Below are 19,367 nucleotides of genomic sequence, written 5' to 3' on the forward strand. Positions count from 1 at the left end.
CGATTTGGCCCAGCAAATGAATGGCTTGGATCATCCTATAAAGTGATGACAAACTGATTTGTGCCATTAACAAAATATGAAAGTGCCCATGACACAAATCAATTTTTTTTTTTTGGACGGCACTATTAAACAGATCATTGTACCTAACATAGATACGCATGGACATGAATGACCCAGATCTGTTTCTTGTCGACGTAGTCCTGACTGAAGTACTGTGCACGTGCAGTACTGAAACAACGCACGTGCAAAGAGTCAGAGACATGTTTCAACATGAACAGAGGGAGGCGATAAAAACAACCATACAATCTTTAGTAGGTCCACCAGCTTATCAAGAAAACGCCATTAAAAATCCAATCTGCATCTTTTGTGGACGTCATCCTGGCACCACTGAGTTCATTCCCCATTATCTTTTTGTGGCATTAATGCCACACAAGAGGCTCCCCTTGGCGTCATTGATAATGACAAAAGTCCTCCTTAAAGCTATATCCTATGGTTCTAGGATTAGGTCAAAGGGTGTAGGACTTCTGGGATCAAATTATAGTTACAATTATTTCGACGATTTCCTTTTTCCCATTTTTACATCTTTTATTTGGCCCTTCATTACAACCACTAGCTATTGAACCAATTTTCATTCGTGTTAGCCGCCCCATGTTCATAAGCACTTTGGATGTATGAATTTTTCCAAGCTGGATATTATCTATAAAGATTACATACATTGGAAGCTTTCATTTGATGTATTGGAGGTTGCTTATAGAAACGAATGAGAAAAGTCATGGGCTTGTCCTTCCTTGAACATTACTCTCCCCATGTTTCTTCTTTTATATCTACATAAATATAGTGTGTCCATGCCTATACACGCATTAATTATTACAAAAAAGAAAAAAAGAAAAAAAGAATTGTCTACTTATATGCGTTTGTTCTCCGTCGTTGGAAGAAAATATTTTTATTTAGAAAATATGATTAGCAAATGTGATTAGGGATGCCATCTATCTTGCCGGAATAGCTTCCGTTGCTAAAAGTATCTACGGATTTCTTTCTTTTAGTGATGGATTATGTCCGTAGCCGATAAGTGTATTTATTGTAGTATGGCATGATCTATTATGCTCTGTTTGGATGCCGGGTTTTTTTTTTCCTGAGATTTATGTGGGTAAAGGTAGGAGACAAAAGAGGGGACAAACATTAATTAGAGAAAGATATTATGATGAGTGGAGAGAGAGGGTAGAGAGAGAAAGAGAGAACACCCTTTTCAAGACAAGATTTTGCTGATGTCAGTAAGAAAAAGCTGATGTGACCACTAAACCTTTACCCACATAAATCATAGGAACAAAAAAAACCCAGCAACCAAACAGAGCATTAGGGTTTGATGTTTGAACCCAATTTTCGTTTATGTACACTGATGTTTAATCCCTATTTTAACTTGTAAATAATCTTTTTTTTCTTCATAACACCCAGATGTATATTTTCTTCCCATGAAAGATACATGCATGCATTGAAGAAAGAGTGATTTAGTTTAACTATTAGTTGATCACCTTGTCATATGTTACTTAACCTAAAACTCCATTTGGAAATGCACCGACTTGCAAATAGAGAGCAATTTGTGCGTAATCTGCAATTTAAAAAAGGATTTTGGAAATTTAGTAATGGTTTGGAGAAAAAGAGAAAAGAAAAACGTCAAAATGAATGTCAGCAGCCCTTTCTGGTAAATAAACGGCAAGAAAGCAACATATAAAAGTGATTATAACATTGTAAAGCGGTAGGAACCGCATTTAGTAAACTTCAATTTCAGTTTATACATAAATTACACCCAAATGCAAAAAGCAAAAAGCTTACGCACCCAAATTCTCTACCACACGAATTTGGTTTTTCTCCACCCAGTCACCCTCAATATTTTATTCTGCCTTAACATTTTCCTCATTTAAAATCTTATGCACTCCATGATTGTGGCACGTCTAGGGATTGTATGTAGCTTAGCTTATGCACAGCCTATCGTTAAAAAATAAAATAAAAATCTTATATTATTCAGATAAAGAAAGAAGAAAAGCATATAGTTATGGCCACAGATACAGAGTAAGATAAAGAAGTATAAAGATTCCAATACATACAAAAAGCTCTCCACGTTCATGAACGGTGAACTCACCGAACATCACATTCCTTTTTTAAGGTATCCGTTTAGGGATCTGTAAATAATCATCGGCCGCTATTTAAGGGGGGTTTAGGATAATATTTCTCCGTTAATTTTTTCGGGTTTTGACTACTTTTGAAAAACATTGTAATGAGACACGTGTCAGTTTTGCCATGGAGCCTCACAAGCCTGCCTACCGCATAGTCGCCTCCTAAATCACGTGGCCAACTCAGGACGGGTGGCGATTGTGGGCCCGGATTTGGGTGGGATTTACAAAACCGTATTTTGGTAAATTTGGAAGGAATATAAGGCAGTTTTGGATGGGGTAGCATGTCACATGTGATGCACGATCCGAGCCTCATAATACATGGTAGGGTCCACGGGTGTATGTCGTGGCATGCTCACGTGAGTGGCGGGTGTCAATGTCACGTGCGCCCAATCTCTATCCTTTCATCTGCTAATAGGCTCGCGTGCAGTGGTCCCCATTGCTTTTTTATTTGGAAAAATTGCCAATGGAGGATACCAAAATACAAGAATTGTGAACCGGGGGACACATTTTTCAAAAATTGTTAAAGAGGGTTGATAACCCCCTTTCGAGAGTTTGATAACCCCCTTTTAGAGAGTTGATAACGCAAATTTCGTCCCTTCTCTAACAATTTTTCAAAAGTGAGTTCCCCAGTTCACAATTCTTGCATTTCGGTGTCACCCATTGGCAATTTTTCCTTTTTATTCCCTGTGTCTTTTTACGGGCAACGGAGCGGTGTTTGACGGTGGTTAACGGCGGGTAACGGATGAGGCACGAAGTCCATCAGTTATATTATATTGGACAGCGAAAAAATGCCTTCTTCTGGATGAAGAATGTTGCCCTCTTACCTTACTTGAAACTAGTAAAAATGCACGTGCATTCACTTGCTTAGCCTACCTATAAGAGAAAAAGAAAGCAATTATCTATCCGGGTAATAATTTCGTTTCTAATTTGAGATCCAAACCCATTTGAATCTACCTCTTAAAGTTTTAATCATTTTCAATTTCAATTTATCTTTTGGTCAAGGTAGGGTCATTAGTGCTGATGATGAAGAGCAAAACTTAATAGGGAAAGTTAATCAATAGGTTAATGTTAAAACTTTCATTAAAAAAATTAAAATTATAGATTACATATTCCTTTATATTACCTATCCCACGGTGCAATAGTGAAAAATAATGACCTCAATCCCTCTAGGAAAAACAAAAATGTTTTAGCTAAAATCTGTAGAAAAATTTAAAGCCCGTAACAATTTAACTCGCCCATTACTTGAATTAAACAAAATTTTAGTTAAACAACAAATAATTATTTGACATCCTTGATATCATAGATGAGGTCGCTGTGGAGTTATTATTTCCGACGCTTATGGCAATTTGATTCTTGCTTTTGAAGGTCCCAATAGCGAATTTTATGCCATCGGCGTAGAATTGAAAGGAGCTTCGTATAGCTTGAAGCTTCTAGAGATATTTGAATCTAACAAAGTATATATTGAAGGAATAATTAAGTGGTGAACAAGAGTCATCAGCCATATCTAGCCCTTCAACATATTAGTCATAAAATTAGTTCCATATTTAGAAAATATTTTATTAGCTGTGTACTAAACTCAGATGCCTATGGTAGCTAATGGTTTGTTTACATTTTAGGTCCTAAAACCTTTTACCTAAGACAAATCATTATTGGATCGGAAGAAAGACATTTGCAATGAAAAAAATTCTTTAGAAAATGTTTTTTTAGCCATGTAAAACACTTTTCTTTTGCAAGAAAAACATTTTTGATGGGAAATATTTAGGGAAATGATAAATGCACCCCTTTTCATCAGTTGGGACACGCAGCTACAGTGTATCTATGACTGCAAAGGGGCTGATGTACGTCACATTTGAAGGAATGAAGTGACCTGATTGCCATGTACGATGCACTTGGGTATGCAAGTGATGACAAGGGGGGCATTTATCATTTCCCAAATTTTTATAGGGGGGAATTTTTTGTCCATGTTGTGTATTAAAGTCAGATGCGTATGGTAGCTGGTGGTTGGTCTAAATTTTACATCCTAAGAGCTTTTACCCAAGACAAATCTTTATTGGATTGGAAGAAAATCATTTCCTATGAAAAAAATTTCTTAGGCAAATGTTTTATTTACACGATTTAAAAGGAAATTGATATGATTATGGTTAAATTAGAATGATGTTATCATAAATTGAAGGTCCCTCTAAATAAAAATTAAATAGGGTTGATTCCTGGAAAATCTTTATTGGATTGCAAGAAAAACATGGCCGAACAGCTTAACAAAGTCCCTGCCCTTTTAGCTCTTAGGTAAGTAAGCTCCGGTAGCAAGGGGAGCACGCTCAAGAGGGAAGAAAGCAGCTCAGTTCGTAGACCCAAGCGCGGGCAAGTTTTGGATGGAAAGTACAAATATGAGACAGAGAAGGAGTTGACCGGTCCTCACACCAAAGGAAGGAAGGCACGCTAGCTATATGCTTTGCTAGGAAGGTACGCTCTAAAGGAAATTCTGTAAGCGGATCAATTCGACGATTGGAAGATGAAGTTAGGATGAAAAAAATATCTTGGGGGAATTTCTTTTCCCCATGATAAGAAATGATGTGATTATGAGAGTTTTTATATGTTGTAAGTCCTTATAGTGAGTATTTTTTTTTCAAAAAGTATTGTATGGCTTACATCGCAGGATGATCCAAACCATCCATTTGATGGGCCACCATGTAAGTAGGTTGTTTGCCAAAATCCATTTCCATTGGATCACCGAATCCTCTGATCAATAGATGTTTCCTAAATATGCCGCTCCTCTATAGACTGCAGGGCTAGGATCATCATATGGAAATGTGTTTTTTGGGAACAACCTATGTACGTTGTGGCCCATCAAATGGACGGTTTGGATCATCCTATGCTGTAAGTCATACAATTTTATTTATTTTTAATTGAGCTGGTTTCAATTGTATTTCAAAAAGTAGGGAGTGTAAGAAATAATTTTTGGTTTGCAAGCTTTGTCACAAAATTCTTGCAATACTAGGGACGAAGAAAATATATGGTGTAAGCCCATGTAATGAAGTATTTTTTTAATAATACAGTAGGGGTCCCCACCAAAACCCAGCTTACCTATAAGAAAAAAAGTAGTGAAGAATTTTTATTTTTTTTCAAAATGTATTTTACGGCTTACACCATAGGATGATCAAAACTGTCCATTTGATCATTCCCATATGATGATCCCATCCCTAAAATCTATAGAGTAATGTCATATTTTGGAAACCTCCATAGATCACTGGGTTGGGATTATCCTATGGAAATGATTTTTGGCACACAAGTAAGTCCATATAGTCAAGTATTTTTTAACAAGTATCGTACGCCCTTTACCATAGGATGATCCAAACCGTCCATTTGATGGGCCACGATATAAATTGGTTGTTCCCAAAAAATCATTTCCATATGATGATCCTAGCCCTACAATCTAGAGATGAAGGGCATATTTTGGAAACCTCTATGGATCATCATGCTGTGGAAATGATGTTTGGCACACAACCTATTTATATTGTGGCCCATCAAATGGACGGTTTGGATCATCTTATGGGGTAAGCCATAAAGTACTTGTGAGTGGGCGTACAAGCATCTAGGTATTGTGGCCCACATCTTTATACGATCTGTCTCTTGACACGTAGTGCCAGAAAGAGTGCCCCGGTCTAAAATGACTAAAAGGAGACAGCTGGTGTTTATTTGGATGTATATGCAGGGGTAAGAAGGAGATTGAATGACGGAAAAAACGATATGAACAAGCAGATTTACGAAAGAATAACTAGCACAGGCGTGACATAACGAGAATTTCGACAAAAGAACGTGCCGAAAATTTATGATTCTCCCTTATAGTATAGTAACGAACTAACGATTACGTATTAGCCATTTGTTAAAATAAAAATGGGAATTTTTAGACTGGGATATCTTTGTGTTTTTCTCTATTAATGAGATAAAAAAAAACAAGGGAAAAATACACTCAGACCTCCTGTGGTTTCTAAAACATTCAACTTAACCCCCAATGTTTAAAAAGTTACAAGTAGATCCCCTGTGGTCTCAATTTATGTAAGGTAGACCCCCTCAGTTGACGGTTCGTCCACAGATTGAAGGGTTAGGATGATCCGATGGAGCTGATTTTTTAGGCACACCCTATCTATGTCAAGGTCCATCTAATGGATCCGGACAATGTGGGCCCACAATGTTTTTGGTAGTGTTTGAATTCGGGTATGGGCCCACATTGTTTGGATGATCCAGAGCATTCATTTGATGGGCCCTGACACAGATAGGGTGTGCCCAAAAAATCAGCTCCATCGGATCATCCTAACCCTTCAATCTGTGGACGAACCGTCAACTGAGGGGGCTTACCTTATACAAATTGGAGCCACATGGGGTCTACTTGTAACTTTTTAAACATTAGGGGTTAAGTTGAATTGATAGAAACCACAGGGGGTCTAACCGTCTAAGTGTATTTTTCCAAAAAGAACAAATAAAGTTTTTTTTTATGATGGGTGTAATGCCTCCTTTAGTCCTTTTTCAGCAGTTTTATGGACTACGTTAAAAGGGGGAATATATATATCTATAAGATAGAGATTTATTTTGGTGGACAGCCGTGCATGCACTTGTAATGGGGCCCACATCATTTGGGTGATCTAAATCATTCATTTGTTAGGCCCTGACGTGAGTAGGCTGTGACCAGAAATTCTTCTCCATAGGATGATCCTGACCCTCTGATCCATGGAGGTTTATGCAGTATTCGTCCAATTAAAACCTCAGAGACCGGACAGTTAAGATCATCCTATGGAGAAGAATTCCCGGTCATGTCCTACTTACAAGGCCCAACAAATGAATGGTTTAGATCACCGACGCGATATGCACCCAGTCGTATTTTTATTTTTCGGTTGCAAATGCATGCACAGCCTTTCACCATATAAATTCACATAATGGTAACCTTGTTTCTTTTCATTGTGATTCGTCTTTTTTGTCAAGAAAAGTTTTTATTGAAAAACCTTTTGATAAAGTGAGGTCCATCACTTTATACTCATTCATAGCTTGGGTGGGGCCTACTATTTTACATTTCATGTCTTGATGAGGCAGGGCCCACCATCCTCACCCAAACAAGTGCATATTGTGGGCCCATCATTATACCTCCACGAGTTGGACCCACCCTATCAAAACTTAATTGGTGTAAAATGATGGGCTCATATGTGCTTGACCGATCGAGACAGTTGATTTAGGGAAATGTTATCAGCACTACTGTATTTTGATGAGGGCACTCCTCACTTTATTAAAAGTACTGTATGGCCCGCACCATAGGATGATCCAAACCGTCCATTAGATGGGCCACAGCCTAAATAGGTTGTGCCCCAAAAATCATTTCCATAGGTTGATCCTAACCCTCCGATCTGAATGTTAGAGGGTTGATCCTAGGCCTCTATAGATCGAAGGGTTAGGATCAACCTATGGAAATGATTTTGGGGGCATAACCTATTTAGGCTGTGGCCCATCTAATGGACGGTTTGGATCATCCTATGGTGTTGGCCATACCGTACTTTTAATAAAGTGAGGATTGCCCTCATCAAAATACAGTAGTGCTGATAACATTTCCCTTGATTTATTCGGCTTTGGCCGGGCAACATGCACGTCCATGCCTGATTCTGAATAGAGATCTCATTTGCAAAATTGAGGGAACTCTCTATCTATTTCATCATGCTTGGTTGAAAGTGTAGAACCATTCAATTAGCGTTAGGCTAAGGGCAATAGTCTAGACTGTTGGATTGTAGACATGCTCGAACTATGCTCGTCCCAACATATTTTGATGTGATATTTTTCAAATAAAAGTTATTATACTTCTAAAAGAGGTACAATATTAGAACCAATGGCTTCCAATTAGGCCTTAATCCAATTTGCTAATGAGTTATAATTGAAATAAGGAATATTATTTGGAAATAAAACAAATATTTTAATGGGCGATGCATTGATAAGAAAATTAAGATGTAGCAGGTGTTTTGATCGGCCTAGCTATGATGGTATTCACCTAAAATGGCTAATATTGTTTTTCCTTGGAAATGATATATTCGCCCTGTTTTTTTACTTGGGATAGCCCCTCAAAAAGTAGTCATAAACATGGTTTCAAATTATGGTTTTGGAATCCATTTTGGTCCTCACCGAAACTAAAATTTCAAAATTTCGGCCGAAACGAAACCATTAATATCAATATTTTATTCCATACCAAATTTTGATTGAAATTACCGAAATTTCGGGTAAATATTAAATAATTAAAAAATCGAGATTTTTGGTGAATTTCCTTAAATTTGGGAAAGAGCTAAATTTCGACGAAATTTCAAAACTTGGACAGAAATTTAGGTCGAAATAACGTAACGTTTCCGGTATCCCCAATTTTGATTTTGGGGTTGACCGAAACCTAAAATTTTGGTCCGAAATTTAAAACCATGTCATAAATATGCCAGTGCAGGCTGTCCCCAGTTAAAAAGAAGGGAGAATATTTCACTTCCCTTTTCCCAAACATGACTGCATTTTCACCTCATTTTAATTGTCTTTTTTTTAAAACAAATCATTTCGAGGAAAAGACAAAAAGGGGCGGAAATAACATTTCCAAATATGTTGTGCAGATAAGAAATTGAAAATCCACAGATCTGGCAGTTTCCTTCACCCTCTTTGCTCCTCAACCTCTCCCCTCCACTAGGAAGTACCCCCTTCCCTCTTTGTCTCCCTCAATATGAGCCGGCGGATCTATTCATTTTGTATTCTAAACTCAATTCCAAATCCAAATCCAAATCCAAATCCAAAATATCAGCGGGCCCTAATTGTAACGGCAAAACAGCTCTTTAGTTAGAGAGAGGGGTTTGCCTTTTCGCTCTGGTGGGCCATAAAGCAATACGTGAAAGGATGGATCCCCTTCTTAACTTCTTGTGACGTGTCACGTGTGGAAGATGGGACCCACCGACTTGTTAATAGAAAGCAAGTGAGAGGCACGTGGTGGGGCCTTTTCGGTAAGCACGAGAGAGGCCTCGATGACGTCGACCGCCTTTGTGGGTGTGCCTTAAACGCCTAAAGAAGCAAAAAGAGTACGCAGCTCCCACTATTTACTGACACGTGTCCAGTAGCATTTGACGTGTTTCCCTCACTCCTTTCTTTTTTGTCTTTTCGAGTTCTTTTTATTTTATGACAATCAAGAGTTTTACAAAGATGGGCCCACCCGCTTGACATCGATCAAGCTGAATCGTTCATAGACTTGGTACTTCAACAAAATTTTATAGCCCAAAAAATTGGGTGTAATCACATTGTTGCGTTTAAGAGTTGAATGTGGATAATCATAAGGGATAATTACATTTACACCCCCTCTAGTTTCTGACACATCCACTTCCACCCCTATAGTTTAAAACGTGACAAATACACCCCTGTAGTTTCAATTTGTTTAAGGTAGGCCCCCTCAGCTGAAGGTTCATTCATAGATTGAAGGGTTAGGGTGATCCGATGGAGCTGATTTTTTGGGCACACCCTATCTATGTCAGGACCCATCAAATGAACGCTTTGGATCATCCAAACAATGTGGGCCCACATTATTTGGATGATTTTTTGGTAGTGTTTGGATTCGGGTATGGGCCCACATTATTTGGATGATCCAAAGCGTTCATTTGATGGGTCCTGACATAGATAGGGTGTGCCCAAAAAATCAGCTCCATCGGATCATCCTAACCCTTCAATCTATGAACGAACCTTCAGCTGAGGGGGGCAAACCTTAAACAAATTGAAACTACAGGGGTGTATTTGTCATGTTTTAAACTATAGGGGTGGAAGTGGATGTGTGAGAAACTAGAGGGGGTGTAAATGTAATTAATTAAGAGCTATTGACATAATCAAAATAAAGTTTCACATGAACAAGTTTATTAACATAGATCCAACATAATATTCAAGTAATGCTCTACAAAAAGTTTTAAATAATTATGGATCTCTCTCTCTCTCTCTTCTAAAATAACAATAGTAGATAAATAACTAAGGGCATGCCAAGGGTCTCCAAGGTAGAGATGAATATGAAAATCTGGAAACAAATGCAGAAACTACTGTCTTCTTCGATGAGATTCGGCTAAATATCAGGAAACCAAAAAACACTCTACTTAAAATTCAATCAAGCTTTTTTCCGATTTTTGGCCCCGGAAAGGAGTTTCTTGGTAGTGTTTGTTTGGTTAGTGGTTAGAAACCATATGTGAGAACAAAGCTTTGGGTCTTTGATCCTTGTTTTCTACAAATGGTATCAAAGCTCTGTCTTTGATCCTGGTTTTCTATAGAATTTGCATTGTTTAATGAGTAGTACCCAAATAAATTTGTTTACTTTTGTAATTGCAGTAGAATTACCAAATCAATTTGGTTAATATTGTAACTATAGTAGAGTTTAGATTTTCAAAATTAATGGTGGTCCTAGGGGATTGCAGTCTAATCTGTAGGCTCCACCTGATGGATGGTGCAGATTGGTCATCCCACAATCATACAACTGATTCGATCTACAATGAGTCGTCAAAATCGAATTTTTATAAAGACCATAACTAGTAATCATATCATGTAACTATGTTTTTCTTGAGGATCCTTTAATGTAGTTTCTTTGTTTCTTTTGTGCTCTATTTTTCTTGCCTCCTTGACCACCTTGGTCAAGGGTGCTTCATTCTAATAAAGATTCACCATTTAAAAGAAAAACCAATTATGGTGTTTTTATATGTACTCTCTGCATGTACATGCACATACTTTTAAAATACAGTGGCACCCGTATTATTCGATGATCCAAATCGTTAATTTCTTGGGCCCCATGTAATTAGGTCCTGCCCCGAAAATCATCTCCCTAGGAGGATCTACATTCATCACCCGGCTTCCTTTTTAGCAGATTTTGACTTGAAATGATAGTATATTACATAGAAATTATATGGTGCCCGGCTGTCAATTCCCAAACGTTGTTGGTGGTACGACGGAAGTACCATCCTTGATATTTGATCCAATAGTAGCCTCTTAAAAAGTGGGCTGCTGTTGGATCAAATATCAAGGGCAGAGAGAGAGAGAGAGAGAGAGATTAAATGGAAATTTATGGGTGTCAAACTGACAATGAGAATTCAGTTGATTTAATCCTTTAATACGTATAAATGCATAGTTACTTAAAATCAATGGAGTAAGGTTATCATATTACTCACTTTATTGTTGAAATTATAGTAAGTTTGTGCTCGTACTTATGAAGAAGAAAGGAACCCACACTAGGCAAAATAAGTAAAATTGCCAGTAGCACTCTCTAGGCTGCTAATAGGAATCTATCCCGGGAACCCTAAATAGTAGGTAATCCTCTCAAGCGGAGTGGTGGGTGCCAGAAGGTGACCTGTGGGCGGAAGTGAAGCACAAGAAGAAGGTAGGGACAGATGAATAGATATGTTACATTTATTAAGGTCTAAGGTGGGGAATGATAGGTGCACAAAGTTGCCACTGGTGTATTAAAAAAGTTCGACTTTAAAATGGTAGGTGCCGCTGGAATTAGTCACGGTCTTATATTGGGAGGAGTCGAAGTGCTCGCAACCTAGCTCGACGTGGGCACCTGAGACAACACTGGACTTTCGCGACCGTAGTTGGTTTCCATCTTTGCTACAATAGACAACTCCTATATCGACCCAATAAATGTCATAGCCTTCGTAAACATAACCGAGGCCTGAAGGTACACTTGCTAAAAAGACAAGGAGGAGAGATGAGGAATGCAGATGGGAAGGCCATCATCTCTTCATACGTTTATATGGTTTTACTTGTCTAAGATCTGCACATAAAATAAATTTAGATTAAATCTATTATGGCCAAGCACCATATTGGATTATTCAATAGCAAGCTCAAGGGTTGATCCTCTAGCTCAATTTCTTTAGGCTTTGTTCTTCAACCTTGAGGTTGGAGGTTCAATCCTAGCTTATCTACCAAAAAACAAAATAGCAAGCTCAATAATAATGAAAACGAACAGAAAGAGGAGAGAGGGTTTATGAACTTGAATATAAATCACACACTATTATTGCTAATGGTATTAAATTTGTAGCATCTAATCATTCAAATCGCACTAGCCTTTTTATATAATTCAAAACTGTGCGGGAACATTGCGACCTACGGAAATAGTTAGCAAAATGGCATTTTAAACCGCATCGTTTTGACAGAAACGTGTTTGGTAGGATTGCAATTAACCACTTCGTTTAAAACTTCTACATCAGCATAAAAAAAAAAAGACCACCTTCGAAGAAAACGTAACGTTTAAAGCCTGTTTTAAACTTATTAAATACCTTTTTGGCCTACTTTCCAACATTAACTTTGCTATACTTTGTTAATGGCAATTTTAAACAAGTCTTTTTAAATCAATGCCCTGTTAATCCCATTTTTTTTTCTTCTCGAATCATGTTTTGCTAACTATGTTCCCATTTTTTTAAGGGCGGTGCTGAATTCACCACCTTCTATGATGAATTCACCCCCGATTTTTCAAACTGGATGGTACAGCCCACACCATAGGATGATCCAAACCGTCCATTTGATGGGCCACAATGTAAATAGGTTCTGCTCCAAAAATCATTTCCATAGGATGAACCGTCCGATCTATAGAAATTTCCATAATGTGAGTCCCTCTCTAGATCGGAAGGTTACAATCATCCTATGCCACTGATTTTTGGGGCATAACCTATTTACGTTGTGGCCCATCCAATGGGCAGTTTGGATCATCCTATTGTTTGCTATACAATCCATTTTGAAAAATATGGGGTGAATTCATCACAGAAGGGGGTGAATTTATCACTGCCCTTTTTTTATATTTATTTTCTCCTCCACGGGCAATGTTCTGGCCGAAGTTTGGTTGTACACCGGAAAATGTGAGTGAAACAACATATACAAGCCCTAAAAAAACGATATTAATATGTATGTGCACCTTTCAGCAGGGTTAATGGTTGTTGACGAACGACTTGAACCAAAAAGGTCTCGAATGGGTGACCGTATTATACATGTGAAGAAATAAGGTGTCACTATATATAAAGAGGAGTGGGGACAGAGTCCTGTGTTAAATTTATGAGAAAAATGAACGGTTATAAAAGTTTAAGAGGCACAACTGTTACTGAAGTAAATTAATGCGTGAGAGAGTAGATATATCTATAAATATGAAAATGTGGAGTTACGTTTTCAGTAAATTTTAATTTTTCGGGAATGGTCTGTTGTCGATCTATTAAAGATAGGAGGAATGCTAAATACAATAGAGGGCACATGCAACTTTACGATCAAGGGGCAAGGGCGTTTTGGATACATAACACTCTACCTATTGGTTGCTTACCTTACATGGTTATAAAAGACAAGTTCAAGTCTCAAGATAGTGATAAAAATGGGTGTGTGAAACCTCGCAATGAAGTTGCCCAAGAGTTCAATAAGCAACTTAAGGATAGAATGAACGAGTTGAGGCACAGCTTCCTTCTGCAGCATGGACCTACATTGACGCATACTCAGCAAAATATGAACTAATTAGCAATGCCAAGAAGCAAGGTATTATAGCTATTGTTTTTCTTGTTCCCATCGTAAAAATGTCATGTTCTGTTGCTGATTACGGTAGTAGTTCTGAGAAATTGAAAATATTTCACGCCATAATTCAAATATTAGACTAATTTTTATGGACATTTCACAAATAGTCACATCTCTCTTTCTCTAGTTTTTGCTTGTGCGCGCGCACACACATATCTTACTTACTTTATTTTGGTGGGTGCAGGGTTTGTTGATCCCTTAAACTTCTGTTGTGGGTGCCTTGTTTTATGAAGAATATTATTAATGGTAGCGATGTGTTTGGTACCTCGTGTGAGAACCCGTCTATGTATATTAGTTGGGATAGCATACATTATACTGAAGCTGCCAATCAGTGGGTTGCTAAACACATACTTAATGGCGCTTTTTCGGATCCAAAGGTTGCCATTACCAAAGCGTACCAGAGGTCATTGCAGTGATCATCACCGAAGCAATATTTTGACATTAAAACCCAAGCAATGTGTATAGCCATAATTTATGAAATAATAAATGTAGTCCTTTGTTTTGAGAATGCATTCCAAACTTTCGTACTGAAATTACAGATTTCGGTGGAGAACGAAACCGAAATCACGGTAACTCGAAACGTTACAAAATTTCAACCGATCGTTTATCCCGAAATTTCGGTCTGAAATTTCAGGAAAATCCCAAAAAATCTGGAAATTTGACGTTATTTAATATTTTCCCAAAATTTCGGGCGAAATTTTAGGACAAGATAAAATCAACGTTTAATGACTTCGTCTGATTTTGTCCGAAATTTCGGTTTCGGTGAGGACCGAAGTATTCCGAAACCGAAATTTAAAACCTTGGTCTTCAACGAGGAATTCCTAGTAAACGTGAGTCATAAGCTCGCGTTGCTTTGAGCACTCTAATTTCTTCAATGTAACAGCACCAGAGGCAAGGCCTGGCCAATTAAGGTCATGAGCGCGTCACAAATAGAAGGGACGAGGCAATCGATGCACATCCAGAGGCGGACCGATTGTTCTGGCCATGAACACTGGTCTGGGCTTGCCATGTCATTAATGGTCGGTTGCAAAGACAAACGGCAAAGAGGCAAGAGCACCACGGATGATTGCTCATTTTGGCCCCTCTATTATATCTCCTAATTGAGCAAGGAAATTATCAATTTCATTAGCTCTTAATCAATAAACTGCTCTACGACAGAATATAAGCATTTGAAACTTGACATGAATTTCAAACACAGTTTGATAGATAGGTAGGTATAAAGAGAGTTTAAGAAATTGACCTATGGATCTTAACAGAATTCCATGTGCTTTAGCAAAATTTCCATTGAATTTTCAATCCATTTCCAAGACACACCCAACATGTACATGGAAGAATAGAAATTTAGGTCTTCTTGCTGCAAAATGCACACTGTCCTTCAAGGTATTAGAGCTAGCGTAGTGATATTCCCCCCTCCTTGATGAATATCAACCCCCCCCCCCCCCCCCCCCCCCAACAGATATCGTCAGCTTTTAAGCCTTTTGGAGTTAACGGTGGCTCCTCCACCCCTTTGTATTTCCTAACTATAATTGTTAAGGTGGGGAGGGGGATATCACTACCCTAGAGCTATTGCCATGTGGCAGGTCCCGGGTTCAAACCCCAACAACTCCTTGATTTTAAAAATTCAAATGTCCGGCCAACCCCAAAAAGGGTAGAAACCCGGGGGTGCGAGGGGGCATTGGAAGTATCAATGTTAAAATGATTTAATAACACAACTCTAATGGCTTAAGCTTTTGGAGTAATTGGTTGTTTCACATGGTTTGTGGGATTTCCCACTTTTCATCTACACTTTGCACCAAACCGTAACACAACAAAAGAGAAAGAAAACTAATTTGATTAAAATTTCATTATTCTCCTCTATCTCATGTTAACTTCCCCTCTTTATACAAGATAAAATCCAAATAATAAAAGACTCTTTAACTACTAGAATATAGGAAAAGTAAAAGATAAATAACAAGAGTAAGACTCCTAGGAAAGTAAGTCAGCTCAAAGACATCTCTCATAATATACCTAACTAAAAAAAGAAAAGATAAAACAGTATGAAACTGGAATTTTTTTGTTTCTTGGGACTTTTGTGGAATTTCCGCAGGAAACCCACGTTTGGTTACTGGTTATATAGTGGGCACAAAAGAATCCCACGAACCAAAATAACTCCGCACGAAACCTAAAGCTAGAAAAAAAAATAATCCCAGAAACCAAAATAATCCTGCACGAAATCCGAGGAACCAAAATAACCAAAAGAAGAACTTTTTTCTTCCCAACAGTTCAAGCAACCAAACAAAGCAGGGATTTTTATTTTACCGGGATTTTTTTTTCTCACCATAGTCCGGTCAACCAAACATGGGATTTTTATTTTACCGGGATACTTCCAAGGAGTTTTTTTTCCCACCAATCTCCCAGGAAGTTTTTTGTTCCACAAAAGTCCCAAGAACCAAAAAAATACCGGCAACCAAACGGTAATCTCAAAGATACATGGGCCCCATAACATCTCTCAAATGCATGTCTGCAACAGGTTCCATTACAAAGATACCACGTCGGAAAAGTGAATGGATATGGATGACATTATAAGGACTTGGGCACCCTCCTACCCGAGCCCCAATAAGTGGTGTTAGAGTCCATGTGTGGTAACCCGGCTGTACCTTCAAGGATGGATAAAATCCCTCCTCGGGGAAGATCACAGTAAGCCAATGTATCCTCCAAATTCGAAAGCCAAATTTGGAACCTTCAAATTTGAAACCTGGGTATCGAACCAAAAGAAAAAAACTTGGCTCCAACCCACGTTGGAGGAACTTCCTCCAACCCTTCCGTTATCAAGGGGTTGTGGAAATATCAATTCCATGCTTACCCCAAGGGGTTAGAGGAAGTTCCTCCAATCCAGGTTGGAGCCAAGTTCTATTCGAACCAACAATAGCCTCTTTTCATGTTGAGAACTACTTCCCCTTATCTTAGTGGTTTTTTTTTCTTTCTCTCACCTCCCTATTGCAATCTAAGACTTAAGAGGGTGCACATGACATTTGTTACCAACGTTGATCACCCATAGCTATCAAAGGAGAAGATATTGATTTGCATAGGATCCCTTTCTCTCTCTGTGATTTGGTTTGTAAGGATCCCATTTGCTCCCATTACCCTCGGATGTAATCTCTTTTGTTCTTAAATTTCTGGTAAGGGGTCCTTCATACTAAAAAAAACAATGGTGGCAGTTTTGGAGATTAATTATATAAACAAGGTCACAATTTTGCGATTAAGGACAGCGTGCAATTTTGGTGACAAACCATATAAATGATATTGCAAATTGGTTTATGGAAGATATGGTATGTTACATAGATAGGGCTGCCAATTTGATTATTTAAATAGGAAATGATAGTTTAAACCCCCTTTGTTCGCCATTTCTTGAAAATTATCAAACTGGATTGAAGTTTGACTTTATGATGTTAACACCTATCATCTTTCCCAATTGCAGGTCGATCCATTTTGTATCATTTTTGGCATCTTGATTTTGATTTTGATCTCTGCATTGATGTGGCCTGCAAAGCCTAGTTGTAGATAGTATTAAAGCAAGGCACGCTGAAATTTGTTTTCCTTTTTAGCTATCATTACCTAGGGATTTGCTAGGGAATTGGATGCATTAGAGAACAACAAACTAAATAAAATTGATAAGACAAAATTTGCTGAAAAAGTAAACATGTGTCTTTTCACTCTGCAGAAGGCAGTCGCGAAATGGCTTTGTGAGAAATTCCCTCACAAACTTCATACTTTTAAGTTTTAGGGACATCTCTCTCACTCCTCTGTACATCATTAACTTTACTTTCCTCTCTCTTTTCAGACCCGCCCCCTCTGTGATCTTGATCTTGATTTTGATTTGATCTCTGCATTGATGTGGCATGCGAAGCCTAGTTGTAGATAGTATTAAAGCAAGGCACGCTGATATTTGTTTTCCTTTTTAGCTATCATTACCTAGGGATTTGCTAAGGAATTTCGTGCATTAGAGAACAACAAACTAAATAAAATCGATAGTACAAAATCTGCTGAAAAAGTAAGCATGTATATCTTTTCTCACTGCAGAAGGCAGCCGCGAAATGGCTTTGCGAGAAATTCCCTACCAAACCCCATACTTTTAAGTTTTGGGGACATCTCTCTCACTCCTCTCTACATCATTACCTTTACTTTCCTCTCTCTTTTAAGACCCACCCCCTCTCTGATCTTGATTTTGATTTTGATTTTGATTTGATCTCTGCATTGATGTGGCGTGCAAAGCCTAGTTGTAGATAGTATTAAAGCAAGGCACGCTGAAATTTGTTTTCCTTTTTAGCTATCATTACCTAGGGATTTGCTAGGGAATTTCGTGCATTAGAGAACAGCAAACTAAATAAAATCGATAAGACAAAATCTGCTGAAAAAGTAAGCATGTGTGTCTTTTCTCTCTGCAGAAGGCAGCCGCGAAATGTCTTTGCGAGAAATTCTCTAGCAAACCCCATACTTTAAAGTTTTAGGGACATCTCTCTCACTTCTCTGTACATCATTACCTTTACTTTCCTCTCTCTTTTCAGACCCACCCCCTTTGTGATCTTGATTTTGATTTTGATTTGATCTCTGCATTGATGTGGCCTGCAAAGCCTAGTTGTAGATAGTATTAAAGCAACGCACGCTGAAATTTGTTTTCCTTTTTAGCTATCATTACCTAGGGATTTGCTAGGGAATTTCGTGCATTAGAGAACAGTAAACTAAATAAAATCGATAAGACAAAATCTGCTGAAAAAGTAAGCATGTGTGTCTGGTCTCTCTGCAGAAGGCAGCCGCGAAATGGCTTTGCGAGAAATTCCCTAGCAAATCCCATACTTTTAAGTTTTAGGGACATCTCTCTCACTCCTCTGTACATCATTACCTTTACGTTCCTCTCTCTTTTCAGACCCACCCCCTCTGTGATCTTGATCTTGATTTTGATTTGATCTCTGCATTGATGTGGCCTGCAAAGCCTAGTTGTAGATAGTATTAAACCAAGGCACGCTCTAATTTATTTTCCTTTTTAGCTATCATTACCTAGGGATTTGCTAGGAAATTTCGTGCATTAAAGAACAACAAACTAAATAAAATCGATAAGACAAAATCTGCTGAAAAAGTAAGCATGTGTGTCTTTTCTCTCTGCAGAAGGCAGCCGCGAAATGGCTTTGTGAGAAATTCCCTAGCAAACCCACACTTTTATGTTTTAGGGACATCTCTCTCACTCCTCTGTACATGATTACCTTTACTTCCCTCTCTCTTTTCAGACCCACCCCCTCTATGATCTTGATTTTGATTTTGATTTGATCTCTGCATTGATGTGGCCTGCAAAGCCTAGTTGTAGATAGTATTAAAGCAAGGCACGCTGAAATTTGTTTTCCTTTTAAGCTATAATTACCTAGGGATTTGCTAGGGAATTTCGTGCATTAGAGAAAAGCAAACTAAATAAAATCGATAAGACAAAATCTGCCGAAAAAGTAAGAATGTGTGTCTTTTCTCTCTGCAGAAGGCAGCCGCGAAATGGCTTTGCTAGAAATTCCCTAGCAAACCCCATACTTTTAAGTTTTAGGGACATCTCTCTCACTCCTCCGTACATCATTACCTTTACTTTCCTCTCTCTTTTCAGACCCACCCCCTCTG

This window comes from Tasmannia lanceolata, unplaced genomic scaffold (assembly GCF_043159265.1).
Source record: "Tasmannia lanceolata isolate RefF3 unplaced genomic scaffold, GAP_Taslan_0.1 ptg000006l, whole genome shotgun sequence".
Classification (NCBI taxonomy): Eukaryota; Viridiplantae; Streptophyta; class Magnoliopsida; order Canellales; family Winteraceae; genus Tasmannia; species Tasmannia lanceolata.